General features: G+C 46.0%; 1 protein-coding gene and 1 pseudogene across 1 annotated transcript in view; one reads left to right on the top strand and one right to left on the bottom strand.

Annotated features, from left to right (window-relative positions):
- Positions 1–20,988, top strand: part of PEBP4 (phosphatidylethanolamine binding protein 4) — a 286,828-nt gene that overhangs the window by 194,018 nt on the left and 71,822 nt on the right. The window lies entirely within an intron of this gene.
- Positions 2,448–2,567, bottom strand: LOC111821568 (uncharacterized; annotated as a pseudogene).

The following is a 20,988-nucleotide window of genomic DNA, read 5'->3' as shown; positions in this document are numbered from 1 at the left end:
CTGCCTATTGGTCTATGTTCAGGTTCCTCATGAGCACAATTAAGTGTTTTGGAATTCCCATTCTTTGCAATATTATCCATAATTTGTTATGATCCACACAGTCAAATGCCTTTGCAATAAAATTGCCTGTGTCAATAAAACACAGGTAAACATCTTTCTGGTATTCTCTGCTTTCAGCCAAAATCCATCCGATGTCAGCAATGATATCCCTCGATCCACATCCTCTTCTTAATCTTGCTTGAATTTCTGGCAGTTCTCTGTGGATGTACTGCTGTAACTGCTTTTGAATTATCTTCAACAAAATTTTGCTTGTGTGTGATATTAATGATATTGTTTGATAATTTCCACATTCTGTTGGAGCACCTTTCTTTGGAGTGCACACAAATGTGGATCTTTTCCAATTGGTTGGCCAGGAAGCTGTCTTCCAAATTTCTTGGTATAGACGAGTGAGTGCCTCCAGCACTGCATCCATTTATTGAAACATCTCAACTGATATTCTGTCAATTCCTATAGCTTTGTTTTTCACCCATGCCTTCAAGTGCAGCTTGGATTTCTTCCTTCCATATCATCAGTTCTTGATCATATGCTACCTCCTGAAATGTTTCAACATTGACCAATTCTTTGTTACAGTGACTGTGTGTATTCCTTCCATCTTCTTTTGATGCTTCCTGTGTCATTCAATATTTTGCCCATAGAATCTTTCAGTATTGCAAATTGAGGCTTGAATTTTTTCTTCAGTTCTTTTAGCTTGAGAAATGCTGAGCATGTTCTTCCCATTTGGTTTTCTAACTCCACAGATTTGCACATTTCATTATAATACTTTACTTTGTCTTCTGGAGCCACCCTTTGAAATCTTCTGTTCAGCTCTTTTACTTCATTATTTATTTCATTTGCTTTAGCTACTCTACATTTAAGAGCAAGTTTCAGAGTCTCTTCTGACATCCATTTTGGTCTTTTCTTTCTTTCCTGTCTTTTCAATGATCTTTTGTTCTTCATATATGATGTCCTTGATGTCATCCCACAATTCGTCTGGGCTTCAGTTGTTAGTGTTCAATGTGTCAAATCTATTCTTAAGATGGTCTCTAAATTTAGGTGGGATATGCTCAAATTCATACTTTGGCTCTCATGGACTTGTTATAATTTTCTTCAGCTTCACCTTGAAGTTGCGTATGAGCAATTGGTGATCTGTTATGCAGTTGGCTTCTGGCCTTGTTCTGACTGATGGTATTGAGCTTCTCTATCATCTCTTTCCAGATACAGAGTCGATTTGATTCATGAGTATTCCATCCAGCAAGATCTACATGTGTAGTTGCCTTTTATGTTGTTGACAAAAAATGTATTTCCAATAAATAAGTCATTGGTCTCACAAAATTCTATCATGTGATCTTCAGCATTGTTTCTATCACCAAGATCCTTCTTTGTTTCCAACTTTCCCATTCCAATCAGCAGTAATTATCAATGCATCTTGACTGCATGTTTGTCTATTTTAGACTGCAGAAGTTGGCAAAAAATCTTCTGTTTCTTTATCTTTGGTATTAGTGGTTGGTGCATAAATTTGATTAATAGCAGTATTAATTGGTCTTCCTTGTAGGTGTATGGATATCATCCTATCACTGACAGCATTGTATTTCAGTATAGATCTTGAAATGTTCTTTTTTACAGTTAATGCAACGCCATTCCTCTTCAATTTGTCATTCCTGGCATAGTAGACGATATAATTTTCTGATTCAAAATGGCCAACACTAGTCCATTTCAGCTCGCTAATGCCTAGGATATCAATCTTCAGACGTTTCATTTCATTTTTGACAACTTCCAATTTTCCTTGATTCATACTTCATACCTTCCACATTGAGATTGGTAATGGATGTGTACAGCTGTTTCTTCTTATTTTGAGTCATGCCACATCAGCAAATGAAGGTCCTGAAAGCTTTACTCCATCCACATCATTAAGATCAACTCTGCTTTGAGGAGGCAGCTCTTCCCCAGTCATATATTGAGTGCCTTCCAACCTGAGGGGCTCATCTTCCAGCACTATATCAGACTATGTTCCACTGCTATCCATGAGGTTTTCACTGGCCAATTTTTTTCAGAAGTTCCTTCTTCCTAGTCTATCTTATTCTGGAATTGAAATATTGGTAGCGTAGCTTCCAGCATCACAGCAGCATGCAAGCCACCACAGCATAACAAACTGACAGACAAGTGGTAGTGAAGCCTATAGAAATAAAAAATAAAAAAATAAACTAAACTCGTTGCCATCGAGTCCATTCTGACTCATATGGACCCTACTGGACAGAGTAGAACTGCTCCATAAGATTTCCAAGGCTATAATCTTTATGGAAGCATCCTGCCACATCTTTCTCCTGAGAAGCAGCTGGTGGGTTTGAATCACCGAACTTTTGGTTAGCAGCCAGGCTCTTGACCACTGCGCCACCAGGGTTCCTTGGTAAAGCCTACAGCACCTGGTATTCCCAGGTAGTCACCCATCCAAGTACTAACTAGGCCTGACCCTGCTTAGCTTCTGAGATCAGACGTGATCGGGTGTGTTCAGGGTGGTATGGGGTAAAGGTATAAAAAGAGGTCACAAAGGAAAGAATCCACTAACCCCCACCCCCAGCTCTTTCATCTCCACCTTAAAAGCACCCAGAAGTATTCTACGGGGGCATGGCCTTACAGCCCTGAAAGATTGCCTATGGCAGGGAATCCTAATGCCAATCTTACTTGTAACTGTTTTACCCAAGGGTGCTGTCTTTCTCTTATTAAGGGAACATTGATCTATTTACATATTCAGCTTGCATACTTGATAACTGTCAATACAGTTTTCCTCACATTTGTTGGAAACTTTGTATTAAGTGTCCAGTGGGTTTAAATGTTGGCTTCCTAAGGCAAGGGCTATGTCTGACTTGTTCATTGTGTTACTCCTAGGGCCTAGAACTGCGTTTAATGAATAGGAAGTGATTATTAAATGTTAAATAAATTAAATATGATAACATAAATATTGGCTTACAGGAGTCTGCACTGTGTTACACATATATGTGATGAATAAATATACATTTGTGGCTGCCTTGTGAATATGTATTATGTGTTTGTACGTAAGATATGCAGAGAACCCTAAAACTAATGTGCACATGCACACAGTTTGGGAAAGTATCAAAAGAAGCAGCCCACAACTGTCTCAGGAGTCAACTGCATACATTAAGAATAGGATTCCAACAAAGTAGAATTTGGATGGTGTCACAAATAAATTTGCCTTTCTAAAAGCTCCCAAATTAAAATTAGAGATAGGTTTGAGCATGAGCATAGGATGGCAATGAATAGATATGAATTTGCTTTATTTGTGCAGTCCCCCAAAAACCTCTTCATGTCATTTGGGGATGAGGGTCTCTTGAGGAAAGAAAGCTGCAGGTCAGTGAAAGGAGACAAGATGGGGATGCAGAGGCTCACCTGTACCTGGCTGCCACCTTCCTCCTCTGTACCACGCCCATCGGACAATGCAGTCCCTCCCCCACCCCCACGCCTAGAAACCCATGGAATTCAGCTTTCTCTCTGTGTATGCTGGGGGAGGGGCGGTGTGCATGAAGGTAGCACTTTAGGTTAACGGTGCCTGTGAAATTATCCAGCTTAGCTGTCTATGCTTCTGGGCCTCTGGCCAATCAAAGGGCACTGGCTACCCTCCCCCAGTAAGAAAGTTACTGCCGTCGTATTGTTCCAGCATCTTAAGCCCTGGGGGATCATTGTGTGTCCCAGTCCCTCACAGAGCCTAGCGCCTCCTGTTAAAGACTGTATTTAAGGGTAATATAAACAGTTTGATCTTTAAAGTACCCTGGATGCATAATATCTATACATAGTTCTTGAAATTTATTCTAAAAACAATTAGCCAAAAAGCTCTTTTTATATGATATTTGCAACTACACTGACAGTAACAGCAATTAAACCCCGTCTGTTTGCTGAGAAAGGAGCCAACTCTCCATTTCTCTAGAGCCTGGTAAACTAACTAGAAAACTAAGCCTTCCAAAGGTAGTCACAAGACCCTTCAAGGTCAGACCCCAGCCCAGCTTTTATTCCCCCTCAACCCCACACGATCCCATCATTCCAACCAACCTCAGCAACCCCCAAATATCCCTAGTGTTTCTTCCCACTACTGAGCCTTGGCCATGCTTGTTACTATGCCTGTGATGTCTTCCTCTTCCCTTCCTCCTCATATCCCACCCATGTTTCAAATCCCACCTGGTTCATGAAGTCTTGCTTCCTTATGTGTCTTAGCCATAAGGGATCCCTCCGTCCTCTGACTTGCTGTGTCTGCACCTCTCATAAGCTGCTTCCATGCTGCCTGTGGGACATTCAGTTCTGTAGGGATCTCCTTACGGGTGAGGCTGCATCTGGCTCTGTGCTTGCATATTTGATGAATGAGTGAATGAATGAACCTCAAACAGTCTGTACAATGGCCCACAGCTAACAAAAGGAAGGCTTCCGGGTATGCGGAGACTGTGGTTCTGGGGTTGAGGAGTTAATGACGGGGTTGTGGGGTGGAGTTTGGGAGCCCAACTTTAGACATAATTACAATTCTCACCCTAAACATTGAAGTCCCTTCTGTTAAGGGCTATCTTAAATTTCCTCTGTATGCTTTTCTGGTGGCGGGGGTGGGGCAGTTGCTTCTTAACTTCTTTTCATTTCTTTCATTCATTCAACAAATAGGTGACTACACTGCACCACTCTATTCTAGGCACTTTGGATACATTAGTAAACAAAACAAAAATTCCTCCCCTCTTGGGTCTTACTTTCTAGAGGGGGAAGACAAAGAACAATAAACACAATAAATAAGTAAACAATATGGTATATTACCAAACCAAACCCATTGCCATCAAGTCAATTCCAACTCATGGCGACCTCGTGTGTGTCAGAGTAGAACTGTGCTTCATAGGGTTTTTAATGGCTGATTTTTCAGAAGTAGATTGCCAGGGCTTTCTTCTGAGGCACCCCTGGGTGGACTTGAACTTCCAGCCTTTCAGTTAGCAGCTGAGTGTGTTAAACATTTACACTGACTAGGCATTCTAGGGGGAGAGAGGAAGCTTATTTTGAGGAAGGAGAATCATATCACAAAGTGCCTGACAAGGTGAAGATAGATTCTTTAGGAAGACAGTGAAGCCCAGTTCTGGGTCACTCAGAGACTGATTTCCCCCTGGGACACTGGATCAGCTCCAGAAGGGCCCCGCTGGAGAAGTCACCAAGCTGAGCTACTCCAGAACTCTGATGAAGGCCCAGGTACAGTCCTGGGGCCCAGAGCAGCTTGGGGTGCCCAGACCGCCAGGGGTTGAAGGGAATGGGAGGAACCCATAGTCTTATCTCAGAGTGCTAGGAATATCCCCTCCCAAAAAAAAACCAACCCAGTTGCCCCTGAGTTGATTCTGACTCGTGGTAACCCCATGTGTGTCAGAGTAGAACTGCACTCCTTAGGGTTTTCAATGGTTGTGACCTTTTGGAAGCAGATGGCCAGGCCTTTCTTCTGAGGTACCTCTGGGTGGATTTGAGCTGCCAACCTTTCAGTTAGTAGCCTAGCACAAACTGCATCACCCAGGGACCTGCTAGGAATACAGTCGCCTTTAAATACCAGCAGGACTTCTCTGAGGGATGGCAGAATGTTATCATAAACTGAGAAACCAGGAGACCCAAGTTCTAGGCCCGTCACCCACCTTCATCCCCATCCTTGACTAGTTGCTGTCCTAGATTTCCCTCTAAGCTTGCATTTCATTTGTAAATTGAGGAGGTTGGACCTAGTGATCTCTAGGGTGAATTCCACCTCTAAAATTCGAGCATTTTAGAATTTGTCCACTTCTTTGACTCGGTGACAGTCTACTTTCCATCTTGTTTTGTTGATGTTTGTCGTGGAGTCAATTCATACCTAATGCTGAAAAATTCACGCGAACACTCTTAGTACAACTCTGTCTTCCTGTTTAGTTTCTTAGTTGTATTATACCGGATAATACTTTACTTGCTTGCCAAGAGAAGAAAAAATGACATTAATTAAAGATTTGGTCTGTGTCCTAGTCAAAATTTTTTTAAATGAATGTATCATACTGTACTCTCTGTAATGTAGCCTGCTTTTTAACTTAGCAATATATCATTAACATTTCCCCATGTCAACACATATTCTTCTAAATCATGGTTTTTAGTGAAGAAGTAGTTTACCATACAGATGTACTGTAATTTACTCAGCCAATCCCTTACTATTGGGCATTAGGCTGTGTCTACTTTTTTTTTAATGTATTATTACCAAATGCTACAATGAGTAGAGTTGTGAATACACAAGTCTTCATTCACCTTCATACTTTTGTCGAATTGCTGATCAAAAGTTTCACACCTTTGAAGGCTTTGTGGTCTATACATCTACTCCTCACCGACTATCTCGTTATCTGACGTTTCACATTTATGACAATAGTAAAAAAAACTACTTACTATTTGACTATTTTGCACATTAAAGACGTACATCTGGCAGTAACGAACACTGAGGTGGGAGGTGAGAGTAACACTGGCTGTGATGTCCACTTGGCTGGCCATGATTCTCAGTGGTTTGGCAGTTATATAATGATGAAATTTGGCAGTTATGTAATGATGTAATTTGGCAGTTACGTAATGATGTAGTCATCCTCCATTTTGTGATCTGATGTGGTTCCCCTCCATTTTTGTATAATGACTTAGTCTTTGGAATCTAACCATGTTGATAAGTGAGGAGTGGGTGTACTACTAAAAATGCAATCCACAATAAACAAATGTATAGAGACCAAAATTTGTTAGTGGTTACCAGGGGTCGGGGGGAGGGTAAGTCATTGCTTAAGGGGCACTGAGCTTCTATTAAAGAGGAAAAATTTGGAAAGAGTGGTGATGGATGACAGTATGATGAGCGTAATTAACATCACTGAATTTTACATGTAAAAAAGTTGAAATAGCAAACATTTTGTTATATATATTTACCACAAGGAAAAAAAAATACCATCCAGAATTTACTGTTCTTGCCAATCTAGAACCCTATCATTAGCATAGTAATAGCCATCAGAACAATCAAATTTTAGGGTTGTCAAGAGCTTAGCAATGCTGTAGTTCAGCACCTTCATTTTACAGGTGAGGAAACTGAGGCCCAGGGAGGTTCTAGGACTATATATTTACCCTGGGCATTCCCCACAAATGTTGTGTGAGACTTTGAACACAGCCAGGAAGCACTGGACCCTGCTTGTAGCCCTTCCTGGCCCTGCCAACCTCAGTCCCCACCGCCACAACCTACAATGGAAGGGCTTCTGGAACCTCCTCTCCACCTACAGCGCCCCCAGCTCCTGCCTTGCTTTCATAGTCAAGCTGCTTCTGACAGCAGCCTGCACTTACAATGTCTCCTCTTCACTTTCCATTCATTTCTCCTCCAGCTGAAACTGCTCCTCCTCTGACCTCTTTGCTGCCACATCGGATGGAACTTTTCAGCTCTCATCTCAGTGGCATCTTAGTGATATTTAGCTGATTGACATCTCACATTTTGAAACTGTCTCCTCCTTTGGCTACCATGGTTTTCTTCCCACCCCTAAGGCTGGGCCCCTCAATCTCCTTCACAGGCTTGCTTTCCTCTGGCTGACTTCCTCTGTTGCTCCTGGTTCTGTCCGCATCTCTTTTCCATTATACTTTCCCAGAATGAGCCCATCCATTCATAACGCTTCACCCAGCCCCTATTTACCTCTTCTTGAGCTCCAGACCTGTGTACCTATTACACGTTTCTGCTTGGGTGCTCTGCAAGCCCATTCTCTACGTGTTAAAAATGAAACATTATCTTCCCCTCTCCCCACTCCACACACCTTGCCGATGAACCCTCCTCCTCTATAGCATCACCATCCACCTTGGCAGAAACCCCTTGGTGCTTTGTGCCTCCTCAGTGTCTGCAGCCCACTCTTTCCTTCCCAGGCCCTCAACCAGCTTTGGTCTGGAGTAACTTCTGACTGGTCAGGAATCCCTGGATGGTGCAAACTGTTAACACACTTGGCTGCTAACTGAAAGTTTGGAGGTTGGAGTCCATACAGAGGTTATCTTAGACAAAAGGCCTGATGAGCTAATCCATAAAATCAGCCTTTGAAAACCCTATGGAGCACAGTTCTACTCTGACACACATGGGGTCGCCATGAGTTGGAGTTGACTTAATGACAACTGGTTGTTGTTTTATTCCTAACTGGTCACCTTGCTTCCAATGTCTGTGCTCTCCAACCTGCCTTCTAGCACCTCAGTAGATAATCTGTCTAAAATGCTACTCTCTTCTGATCACTCCCTGACTTAATCCTTTAACTGCTTCCTACACTTATAGAAATAAATCCAAGCACCTTGGCATGGCATGTGAGGCCCTTCCTGACCTGTCTTGCCTCCTCTCCAGCTTCATTTCTCACCACTGCCCTTCTACTCAACTCCCCCACCCCCACCACCCACTCTGACAATAACAGACTTCACGTGCTCTTCCTTGTCATGCTGGTAGTTAAGCTCTTTCCTCTCCCAGCCTTCTCCTCAACCCCGTTGTCTGCCTAAACCATCTTTTAAGGCTGAGCTTAAGCATTCTGTCCTTCACAACACCTTCCTGGGCACTACCTTCTTTTAGGCAGCACTGAGCCGCCTCTCCTCTGGGAAAGCACCACAGCTCATACATTCCTTCACTATGGAGTTTAGCACAGTAGTGAAATTGTTATTATTTTATTTCTCAAACTCCCCAGCTAAACTCAGGTACCTGAGACCGCGTGTTTGTTGCAGGGCTTGTAACAGGTTCGTCCTAGTTCAAACCCCTCCTGAGAATTTGCATTTCTAACAAGTTAGGGAACAATTCTGAGAACCACTAGTAGATCAACAAACCAAACCAAACCCACTGCCATGGAGTTGATTCTAACTCATAACAACCCAACAGGACAGAGTAGAACTGCCTCATAGGATTTCCAAGGGTCTTAGTTATCTAGTGCTGCTATAACAGAAATACCACAAGTGGATGGCTTTAACAAAGAGAAATTTATTCTCTCACAGTCTGGGAGGCTAGAAGTCCAAATTCAGGGTGTCAGTTCCGGGGGAAGGCTTTCTCCTTCTCTTTTGGCTCTGGAGGAAAGTCCTTGTCATCAATCTTCCCCTGGTTGAGGAGCTTCTCAGAACAGGGACCCCAGGTCCAAAGGATGCGCTCTGCTCTCGGTGCTGCTTTCTTGGTGGTATGAGGTCCCCAACTCTCTGCTCCCTTCCCTTTTATCTCTTGTAAGATAAAAGGTGGTGCAGGCCATACCCTAGGGAAACTCCCTTTACATTGGATCAGGGATGTGACCTGAGTAAGGGTGTTACAATCCCACCTTAATCCTCTTTAACATAATCTAATCTTGCCTCATTAACCACAGGTGGAGATTAGGATTAACAACACATAGGAAAATTACAATCACAAAATGGAAGATAACCACACAATACCCAGAATCGTGGTCTAACCAAGTTGATACATATTTTTAGGGGACAGAATTCAATCCATGACACCAAGGCTGTAAATCTTTATGGAAGCAGATGTCCAGATTTTTCTCCCTCAGAGTGGCTAGCAGATTTGAACCAGTAACCTTTCAGTTAGCAGCCAAGAACTTTAACCACTGCACCACCGGGGCTCCTTACTAGTAGAGCAGTGGTTCTCAAAATTTGTTATACATAAGAATCACCTGGGGATCCTGTTAAAATGTAGATTCTGATTCAGTATGTCTGGGATGGAAATGCAAATTCTCAGCAGAGGTTCAAACTGGAACAAACTGGTTCGAAACCCTGGTTTGTTGACTGAATAGCAGTGTTGGGGCAGAGCAAATGTTATTGTTACTGATTAACTCTCTTTTCTCATGCCATCACCGGCCAACTGGGAATTGGTACAAAGAGTAGTTTTTGACTGAAAGGAGAGGGAATGGGTACCATGGATTCAAAAATTACCTGACAAAATACTGGTATCTCCTCTGCTTCTGTGTCTGGCAAGGGCTTATCTTCGCAAGACCTGAGCAATCTCCCTCAGGCAAGATTAGTTTGAGATTTTAAGACACTGTGTAATTCTTAGGAGCCCTGGTGGCGCATTGGTTAAAGCACTCAGCTGCCAACCGAAAGGTCAGCAGTTCAAAACCACCAGCTGCTCTGTGGGAGAAAGATGTGGCAGTCTGCTCCCATAACACCACAGTTCTACTCTGTCCTACAGGGTCACTATGAGTTGGAATCAACTCAACAGCGACGGATTTTTAGGTTTGCATAATTCTTGCCCTTTTTACTACATCTCCAGTAGAAACTCTTCACTCTAGCCTGACTGACAGACTTGCTATATCTAAAAACAGACTCCAGCTCTTCAACCCTACTCACCATATTCAATTCCTCTAGAATACCACCCCTCTTCCCACCTGTGCTAAGTCTACCCGTCCTCCAGATGGACTCTGGGAAGTGTCCTGAAGGATGCCTACCCCAGAAGACCTTGCTCCTGTGGGACTGTCAGGATACCAGTTAGAAGAGACCAGCCCTCTCCCCTTCACATGACTCACCTGGCATTGATCATGGACTTTCTCAATTAATTCTCCTCCCCACAGTGCCTACCATGAAGCTTGGTACAGAGTATGATGTAAAGACAAATAACTTCAATTAAAGAATTGACTGTTAGAAGGACTGAAGAGAAAGAGATGATTTTCTCTCTGTACTATCCAGCTGCCCTGGCAATTTGCAAGAGTTAATAATAGATGGGGTTTCAAAGTTCAGAAATATATCTAGCCTCTTAGCACAGGCCCCATCCCAATTCTAAGAAAAACTTATGCCAAAGCATACTACAATATACTGGAGTAATCTTTCGGTGGTGTCACTAATCCAGAACCTATTGCTGGGAGACAAAAAGATGGATGAAGTGGGTAGGAGGGTTGGAGGGAAAGAGAGCCAGAATTTATTTATTCAGTTTCTACTCTGTGTTGGACACTTTCTATCCATACATTATCTCATATCATTCTCACTACAACCCTGAGAGATAAGTATTAACACTATTTTACATATGAGGGAACTGAGGTTCAGAGAAGTTAATTAACTTATCCAGGGTCATATAGCCAGGAAGCAGTGGAGCCAAGATTCAAACTCAGCTCTACTTATCTCTGTCACTCAAGTTCTTTCATGTACCACTTGCAATCTCCAGGATCAACTCTGACCAGCAGTGAGGTCCAGGAGACTCACCTCCATTTTTGCCTGTCAGCCTTCCACTGCCTCAGTAGCAACAGAAGCCACCCCCCACTACCATCTGTGGACTACTTACTCTGTGCTAGACACAGTGAATAGACATTATCTCATTTACTCTTCACAGGACCCTGTATGGTCAGTATTGTTTCTGTGGTAAATGAGGAAGCAGGCTCAGAAAGTATAAGTACCTTTCCCAAGGTCACACCACTAACAAGTGGCAGAGCTAGGTCTATCTGAATCTTTAGCACCCTTGGTCACCCCTGACTCCCTATCTGGGCTTTTGTCTTAATCCCCCTTCCCCTGATTTAAAAAAAAAAAAAAATTGCCCTCGAGTTGACTTCAACTCATGGTGACCTCATATGTGTCAGAGTAGAACTGTGCTCCATAGGGTTTCCAATGGCTGATTTTTCAGAATTAGATTGCCAGGCTTTTCTTCCATGGCGCCTCTGGGTGGACTTAAACCTCCAACTTTCCAGGTAGCAGCTGAGCACGTTAACTGTTTGCACCACGCAGGGACTGCCCTGATAAATAGGAGCAGCATTTGTGGCTGGGCATCACGCCATGGACATGGCCCAAACCAGACTGCACCTTGACGTTCCCTAACCAGCGCCCTTGCTTTTTATATTCTTACCCCATACCAGAGAGCTGGCAGTCTCTGAAATGCCATGTTGGAGGATGCTTAGGATCTTGATTTGCCTGTAGCTCTTCCCTGGGCACCAGGCAGGAGATGTTGAGGAGAGTCCTGGGTGCCCCAGAAGGACAGGGAATAAACATGAGGATGCGAAAGCTCCCAGCTCCATTTCCTAGGGCCCACTATCCTTGGGGAGCCCTGGCGGTGTAGTGGTTAAGAGCTTGCTGCTAACCAAAAGGTCAGCAGTTCAAATCCACCAGCTGCTCCTTGGAAACCCTATGGGACAGTTCTACTCTGTTCTATAGAGTCGCTATGAGTCAGAATCCACTCGACAGCAGTGGGTTTTTTAATGTCCTTGGTGGTCGACAATTGAGGGCTAGTGAGTTTATTTTAAAAAAAAAGTTGTCAAGACACCACTGAATTTGGCCCTTGATCACATTTTCCCATAGTTTGAAGAAAATGCAGAGACATGCTCCCTGAGTGAAACCAATGTTGCCACGAGGCCAGGCCCCTGTGGGTCTGTGCTAAGCTGTCCTGCTGTCCCACGGCAGCAGGAGCACCATTTAGACCTGAAAACCGCTAGGCCAAATGCAGTGGCAAAGTGTTCTGGACACACTGGTGTCCCCAGGAAGTAGGCTCAGCCCCAGCTCACGCATGGCATGGGCTCGGGCACATTGGTGGCTGGGCTGTACCTGGAGGTGTGGCATGGCAGGCCGCAGCCCCTTTGCCCTGGCTCTGTGTCCAGCACTCCCAAAGGGTAGCGGGGCGCCCAGATGGAGCTCAGAGCTTCTCGGATGGTCCTTCCCTTCTGCTCCTGTCTTTCTCCTGGTGTCATCACTGTTGACAGAGGATTATGTAACCTCTATAAAAGGGAGGCTTGGAGTTCTCTCCAAGGCGGTGAGTGAATCAGTTTTTGCTGCCGTCATTTTCACAGTCGGAATCTGCTTTATGCAGATTGGATTTAGGGGTTTTTCCTGGATGCTTCTGTTTCATTTAACATGCAAGGACTAATAACTTGTCACAATTCAATAAGGCAGTGGTTACAAACACCCGGGCGGCTGCTTATTTAAATGCAGGTTTGTTAATTAGCTTCTCTTAACAAGGCGTGTGCTAAATCAGGCTCCCGGCTGGCAGCACCCAAGCCTGGCACTTCTCCCAGGACAGGAGGTCGGGAGGTTGGCTATAGGGTCATGCCCAATCACTGGCAGGAGGGTCAGAATTCAAGGCCACCCCACTGCCTCAGTTTCCCTAAAAACAAGGCATCAAGGACAAATTTAAAAAACAACCTTAAGATAACCACATTCTAATTCTTCCAGCCCATTCTGGTCTTGTTCCCTCCCTGCCTTTTATTCCTGAACACTTTTCCCCCCACCGAGTTGGTTGCTTGTATTTATTATTGCTGTTCTACTCATCTTCTAAGCCTAGCTTAGTCCCCACCTCTTCCACTAAATCTGCACATATTCCTTTAGCCCTCACTGACAGCCTTCTCTACTTACACATCACTATGCAGTCAGTTTTGGTAGTAGGGTGCAGGTGGCAGGGAAAGAAGAAAACCAACGAAGATCGTGTGTCTATTGCATCCCAGATTCCATACCAGTTACCATTGAATCGATTCCAACTCGTGGAGACCCCATGTGTGTCGGAGTAGAACTGTGCTTGATAGAGTTTCCAATGACTGATTTTGGGAAGCAGATTGCTAGGTCTTTCTTCCGAGGTGCCACTAGGTAGACTTGAACCTCCAGCCCTTCAGTTAGCGGCCAAGCCTGTTAGCCATCTGTACCGACCAGGGACTCCCCGGATTCCATATGGGGCCTCTTAATGTGCTGTCCAGTGTAATACAACAGCCTAGAGCAGAGGTTGTCACTGGCCTCCTTTCACAAATCTGGAAACCAAGGTTCAGAGAGGTAACGTAACCTCCCCAAGGTTGTCACTGAGCCAGCGAGAGTAGCTCTGGACTTCCGCCTCCAGCTCTGTCCAAAGCCTGTGCTCTTTCCACTCCTGGGTATATAAGAGGCACTTGAAACAAATCTTTATTAAGTGATCGTTATTCATTACAGATATTACTGCTCTGAGCTCTCTCTCAGAACAATGACCGTGCTTGACTCCTAGGAGGAACCCAGTGAAGTTCCCACCCAGGCTCCTGATCACCAACCCCAAGACAGTCACTGAAGGCCCCAGGAGCAGCCAGCCAGACAGCTCTTAGAGGGCCTCACCCTTCATGAGTCACTCCAGGGCCGCCCGGTCACCATTGTCTGGTGAGAAATCGAGCCTTGAGCTAAAGGCTTGAGATGGCTGTAGCCAAAATCCCAGGAGGTGTGATTCGATAGACAGCTGCCAATCCCCGTTTGATAGCAATTCCTGTCTTTCCTCAGGGATGAGGGACAGAGGAATGAAAATCCAAAGAAAATTGCTAGACATCATTCGCTTATTCTCAACAAAGGAATGAGAAAAGATCTAAATCTAGAAGGGAAATAAAAGTGAGGTTGGAATGGGGGAAAACAGAGCCTTAGAAAGTCCCAGGTTGCCCCAGTCCTTGCCCAGATAGGCGGGAGACCCCCTTCCTTTTCCCTTTTCCCCAACCTTCACGGGGCCTTGTTCGGGGGGGAGGCCGGTTTTTTTTTTCCTTGAGTTTAGTTTTCTTTTTGCGGTTTTTGGCCCCGGGTTTGTTGCCGGTTGGACCCCCTGGGCTTGCCGCTGCCTGTTATGGGTCCAGGCGGGAAGGCTGGGCAGGGGGTCTTCCCTATGACCATGGCAGAAGTGAGTGACAAGTGTCCTGGGAATTTGGTTAGTAGGTTACATGCCCTGTAGACATGAACCTCAAGACGTGGTGCCTGTGTGCCGGCTCTCACTCTCAGGAGTACTTAAAACCCACTGCTTCCAAAGCAGCCACTTCTGGAGCTGGGTCAGCAGTAACAGCCTCTAATAAAATGGTCCTTAACCTTCTGGAGGCTCATAGACTCCAGATCTGATGAAAGTTGTGGGCCCTCTCCCTAGAAGAATACACACAAACATATACCAAAACCTGTTGCTGTCAAGTCGATTCTGACCCATGGCAACCCCCTGTTTCAGAGTAGAACTGCACTCCATAGCGTTTTCAATGGCTGTAATCTTACAGACATGGATTGCCAGGGCTTTCTTCTGTGATACCGCTGGGTAGATTTGAACAGCCAGCCTTTCAAGTAGTTGTTGTTAGGTGCTGTAGACTTGGTTCCAACTCATAGCGACTGTACGTACAACAGAGCAAAACACTTCCCAATCCTGCGCCATCCTCACAGTCGTCGTTATGTTTGAACCCATTGTTGCAGCCACTGTGTCAATCCATCTTGTTGAGGGTCTTCCTCTTTTTCAGTTAGTAGCCAAGTGTCAATCGTTTGTAACATGTATACAATTTGCAATTTCTGGTCATTTACAGACCTCCTGAAGCCTGGCCGTGAATCCTAGGTTAAGAGCTCCTCCTTAAAGACAACATTCTAAGAGACTTTTCTCCTAATTAGAAGCCCTCTATGCCTGGATGAAGGAACCCTGGTGCCACAGCGGTTAAAGAGCTCAGCTGTTAACCAAAAGGTCAGCAGTTCAAATCCACCAGCTGCTCTGGGAGAAAGATGTGGCAGTCTGCTTCCATAAAGATTACAGCCTTGGAAACCCTATGGGGCAGTTCTACTCAGTCCTGGAGGGTCCTTATAAGTCGGAATTGACTAGATGGCAACAAGTTTGGTTTGTTTTTTAGATGTCTGGATGAGATTTTCTATATGTAGTCCATGGACCCTATCAAAAACTCAATGTTCTCTAAAACACTCTGATGGATGGTTTGGGCATTGTCATGCTCCTAAAGGCCTCAATCTAGATCTGATGGATTTTCAAGGACTTGTACAATACTTGGCACATAGTGGGCACTCCACAAATACATGTTGAATGAATGAGTAAACGGTTCCTACATGCTCTGTGATTTTGTACTTCTCTATTTTCATAGCTCGCATGACTGCCCCTAATCTTAGTGTCAAACCTACTGGTCAAGCACCTTGTAACATTCGGCTCAACATGATGGCCTTTGTTATTACTATTATTATTTTAAATCAGTGTCTCTATGTTATAGACTAGTACCCTAGTGCTGAGAGAGTTTAAACCCAGAGTCCAATACTAAGAATAGGGACAGGGTGGGAGCTTTCCTAAGAGCAAGTTTGGATACAGGAGAAGCATGAAAAGGGGCCAGGAGGAGGAGCTCCTCATAGGATGGAACACTATGGCCTTTAAAGGCAAGTGTATAAGGGCACACCAGGTCTGGACTGCTGAGTTCTTTGCCCAATGCATCTAGTGCTGATTCCAAGAGACCTCCCCCCACTCACTCCTACCCCCACCCCAAGGCTTAATTTCCCAGGCAAGTGGGCGCCTCCATTCAGCCAAGGCTAACACAGGGCAATGCTAAGGGAGCCAGAGAGGGACTGAAGAGGACCTCATCCTGAGCCCTCTCCCCCACCATAAGCTACTGAGAGTAAGGGGAAGCGGGAAGCTAAGGCCAGCAGGGCTTGTTCTTGGGTGTGGTGGCAGTGTGGGTAGTTCCAGCCCCAGTACTCTGGGCCTCACTGACACAGACCCAGTTCTGCCACGTCCCATCCCCCACGGAGGAATGAGGAGCGCCTGCTATGTCTAAAGTCCAACTTGGGCACCTCCAGATGTGAGCTGGGGGCTCTGAGCCTAAGCCAAACTCAAGGCCTGAAAATCTGGGGGGTCTAGAATGGGGGCTGAGGGCAGACAGGGAGTTTGGCCTTACCAGATTTAACCAAGTGGCTGGGCCACATGACATTGCCAACTGAGGCGGGAGTGGCTGTGTGGGAGGCCGGGGTACAGGGGGAGGGAACTCCTACCCCCGCCCAGGCCTTGGATCATTTGAAAGGCAAATGTGCTGGGTTGCCTAGGGAACAGAAGAAAAGGGACTTCCCTAGCACCGGTGACTAGTAAGGAATGGAGACGGGGAGCTGTGATGCTGAGAAAATTGTTTCCAAAAAAAAAGTAAAAAGCGGTGACTAAGCAGCCCTGGTTATGTAAAGCGATCCCTGAGGAAGTGTGGGGAAAAGCCTGGAACCCACCCCCATGTCCCTCCTCCCCACTCCCAGCCTCGGTTCCTGCTGCCTCGAAGAAGAGTTTCCACCAGCCCCTTCCTCCTCCCGTTCTCCCCAGAACTCCCTACCCCTCCACAGGACTGTTGAGGAGAAGCTACCCACCCCTCCACCGCCTCACCCTCTCCCCTCCCCCCATGGAGCTGTCACAGCCCCTGGTAACCAAATGTACAGGGCAGGGCATAGACAGGGATGCCATTCTCTGGACCCCCTGTGATAGTTTTGGGACTTCTCTCAGAACAAGGAACCCAGGGGAAGCCTAATGGGAGCAAAGCGTCATTTGCCATCCCAGAATCAGGGTCTGCCCAATCCAAAGACAAACAGCTCCATATGTGAACCCCAACATTACTCTCTGCTAACTGTGTGACCTTGGGCAAGTTACCTACTCTCTTTGAGCCAGTTTCCTTAGCAGTAGATGGTAGATAATGACTATCACACAAGGTTGTTGGGGTAACTAAGACAACTTGTTGCAGTTCCAAGCACCGGCTGACACATGGGAGGCACCCAACACGTGTGAGTTTCCATTGGCTTAACCAGAAGGAACCCTAGAGACCCTCTTATCCTTGTGTAGAAGGGGAAATCTGTGGCTGATAGTTAGACTCATTCCAGATCCAAAGAATCTAATCATTATTTGAGTGCCCCTGTCCACATTCTACCTGCTGATCAAGGTCCCCTGATCAAGGCACCTTATCTACCTGGATACCTACACCAGGATCTCTACCTGTATGTGGCTTAATGAGCTTGTGCCATCAGGACTCATAATTCCCACCCCTGGCATTCTTCTAGCTTCCCAGGACACTACCTCAGGCTGCCTGAAGGGTATCCTCTCTAGAAAAGCCCCGGAGAACTGTGGGGCTTCAAAGAACTGGTGAAATGCTATAGCCCATAATTGTCATCTGTGATTCAGACAGAAATACCAGCGCTTCTGGCTCCTCCATTCGCTACTTATATGCTGCCATCCTCTGAGAAGGAAAGACAAGACCTGGCAGGTTGTTCTGGAAAAATGGGCTTTGAGGGATAAGCTACTGGGGGCCTCGAAAACTATAGGAGGGATCTGCGAAACAAGAGCCTGTTACCGGTGAAATTGACCTGGGGCCCTGAGTGAGGAAGGGACTATAACATAACACCTTACCTCAAGACGCACCATTTAAGAGACATGGGAATCTATCCTATTTTAACTATCTCCAAAACACTACTCTTCAGTCCTCTCAATAGGCTTTGCATGTCCAATCAATATATCCCCAGTGTTAAAGTTTAGAGTCTGTTTCCTCTCATTTGCTCTCCTTGGAAAATAAAAATAGCTAATCACCTTCTGTATGCTTATACTTAATACATCCAAAATACCACAATAAGCATTATTGAGGGATCAAGTCCTGAAACCTAACATTTTCCCAGAAGTCTGAGGGATTGGAGAAGCTCTTGGATCCTTTGGGAACACTATTCCCAGCACTTCTCTTGGGTTTACTGTTAAAAGGGCTTACTGGTGGATAGGACAGACTTGCCAGGCTACTGGAGCAGCTGGGCCTAACTTAGCAGCTGAGGTCACAGCAAAGGAGTGGAGACAGCCTACCAGGGAAGGCTTGGCCACCACAGACACCCTTCTGCTCTTCCCTTTGCTCTGCTCTCACCTCCCTGACAGCTCTCATTCCACTCTGACCCATGTTGCACTCACACCCTAGACTCATGTTCAAATCCTCCTTCTCCAGGCCTAGGAAGGCAGAATGGTTGGTTTTCTTCCAGGATCCTCAGTGACTCTTCCACCTGCTATTGAATGTTAAGCTTTAGCTGAATCTGTCTTGAAGAAGAGAGATCTGGCTTTCCTCACCCTTTCTAGTGCTGAGCACAGTGCGAGGCTGTAATAAGCCATCAGCGGGTATTTGTTGAATGGATGAACATCCCCAGTCCAGACACTGCCCAGCCTCTAGGAGAACCCCTTCTCTGCAGTGGTGAGGCAGAGTGGGAAGAGAGGGTACCCCTCAGCTCAGCTCCCCTAGGCTTTACAGTCTCTCCATATAATGGGTAGGAGGGATTGTGACCTCGACTATCTGCTAAAGGGCCTATAGCTCTCTGCCTAGCAGCAGCTATGACACCATAAAAAAACACATTGGTCTTGGAGTCAGAGTCATATACTCATCAAGCCTTATCACCCACCAGCTAGGTGACCTTTGACAAGTCACTTATTTTTCTGAGCCTCAGATTCAATTTATCTGTAAATTGAGGCAAATATCAGCTACCTCAGGGTTGTTGAAAGACATAGTGCCTGGCACATCAGAGGTACTCCAAAAACATTGGGTGAATCTAAATATAGGGCATCTTGGACCCCACAGGGGTGTAGGAGCCTTCTGTGGAGAGCCCTGGGTCCCTGTCAGTTTCCTTTCTTGGGATCTCAAATTCTCCTCTGGCCACCATGGCACAGAGAGCCAAGAGGCAGCTGATTTACTGAGGAAAACCCGTCTCCCCACCTCCCCCGCCTCCCCTGCCCACCTTCCCACCACCTACTCCACAGAGGCTCATAATTGGTGTTGCGAGGATTAGTCATGAGCCAGTGCAAGGATTCCTCCTCCACAGCCCCATGTCCCCCACACAGGCTGAATGCTTAATTGGAGTTCCTCACACTTCTGAGGACAGCCTCCAACAAAATGACGAAGGAATCAGAGCTCCAGAATCAGGCCCTGATGGTGGAGGGGTACTCAAGTTTTTCTCTCTGGCCAGGAGTTTTTTTTCCCTAAAAAAAAAAAAAAAAAAAAAAAACCATCCTTTAAATGGTCTCAGTAGAGTAGAGGGAGAAGGCCAGTGCAGGACAAGGAGGAAAGTCTAGGAAACTGCCTCGGTGTCCAGCACCCCAATAAGACAGGACTTCCAGAAACTTCTAAGAAGCTTGCTAGGAAGATCTCCACTCAGGCCTGTTCATCTCAGTACGAAGGATGGCCTCAAGTCCAGCTCCACCAGCAGAGGCCTCTTTTCCATCTAAAAATCACAAAAGAGGGAAATGAGGACAACAGGAAGAAAGGCAGAAGTAACTGAGTTGAGCAGCTACTACTATCTGGTGAGGGCTCGAGAAGGCTAGGGAAACTGTCCAAGTTCACACTGTGTCCACACTCCTACACACATACTCCTCTGTCCTTCCATAACTGCCCTAAAGAAGACCAAATGGGTTGTCTCAGAGGCATGTGAGGATCCAGTCTCACATGGAAGCTCACTGACTTGGCTGCTGGGGGACAGCTGGGGATGTTGAGTCCAGGGGAGTGAGGTCACTCATGACTTGATCGGTGCTGAGCCAGAGCAGTACTGTGTGAGACAGCCACTCACTATAGGGCTCAGACGAGCTCAGAACCAGCGGGAGAGGCCTGGCTTAGATGGCCACCCAGGTCCCTGGGGGCAAAAGAGGCAGCCCCCGCCCCTTCCCCCCACCATTTCTCCACCCCTATTCCAGAGGCAAGTGGAGAAAAGAGGGAAACAGTGATGGCTGCTGCCCTAGAAGTGCTGTCTTGAGACCCGCCCCTGTGGTAATCTGTTTCTCCCCTCTGAGGAGATTATTCCACCCCGAGTTAGAATGGGATGGATGATGGGAGGACATGGAGCATAAGAATAAGACTATGATGATGTTCCTGGGAAAGGAAAGTAGGAAGTTGGGGAATGGAAGAGGATGCCAGGCTGTAATTTCTCATGTAGGGCCCAGGGAAACCAGAGAGCGAAAAGAAACCTTCTTCCACATGCCCTCAGTCTCCCCAGCGTTGCATATCTAACTGGATTCTCTCTGCCTCCTAAAAGGTTATCCTTAGTGCCAGGGAAATACCTTGCGGTCGGATTCTCTCCTCCCTCTCCAGAGGACGGCTGAGGGCTCTCAGGGCAGCTCTGCCATTCACATTTCCCTGCCTGAAGTTTGGCAGTTCCCTCACACCCCAGTCACCACCCCCAGCTCTGGTGGTGACAGGAATGTTGTGCAGTGTGAATGACGGAGAGGAGCCTGGGCTAGGTCAGGGCGAAAGCCAGCAGTTTAGCTCCCCGACCTTCTTCTGGAAGCTTCTTGCCAGG

Source organism: Trichechus manatus, unplaced genomic scaffold, assembly GCF_000243295.1.
Source record: "Trichechus manatus latirostris isolate Lorelei unplaced genomic scaffold, TriManLat1.0 scaffold00090, whole genome shotgun sequence".
NCBI classification, from domain to species: domain Eukaryota; kingdom Metazoa; phylum Chordata; class Mammalia; order Sirenia; family Trichechidae; genus Trichechus; species Trichechus manatus.
The sequence above is the reverse complement of the archived record's forward strand: the minus strand, read 5'-3'. Positions and strand labels throughout refer to the sequence as shown.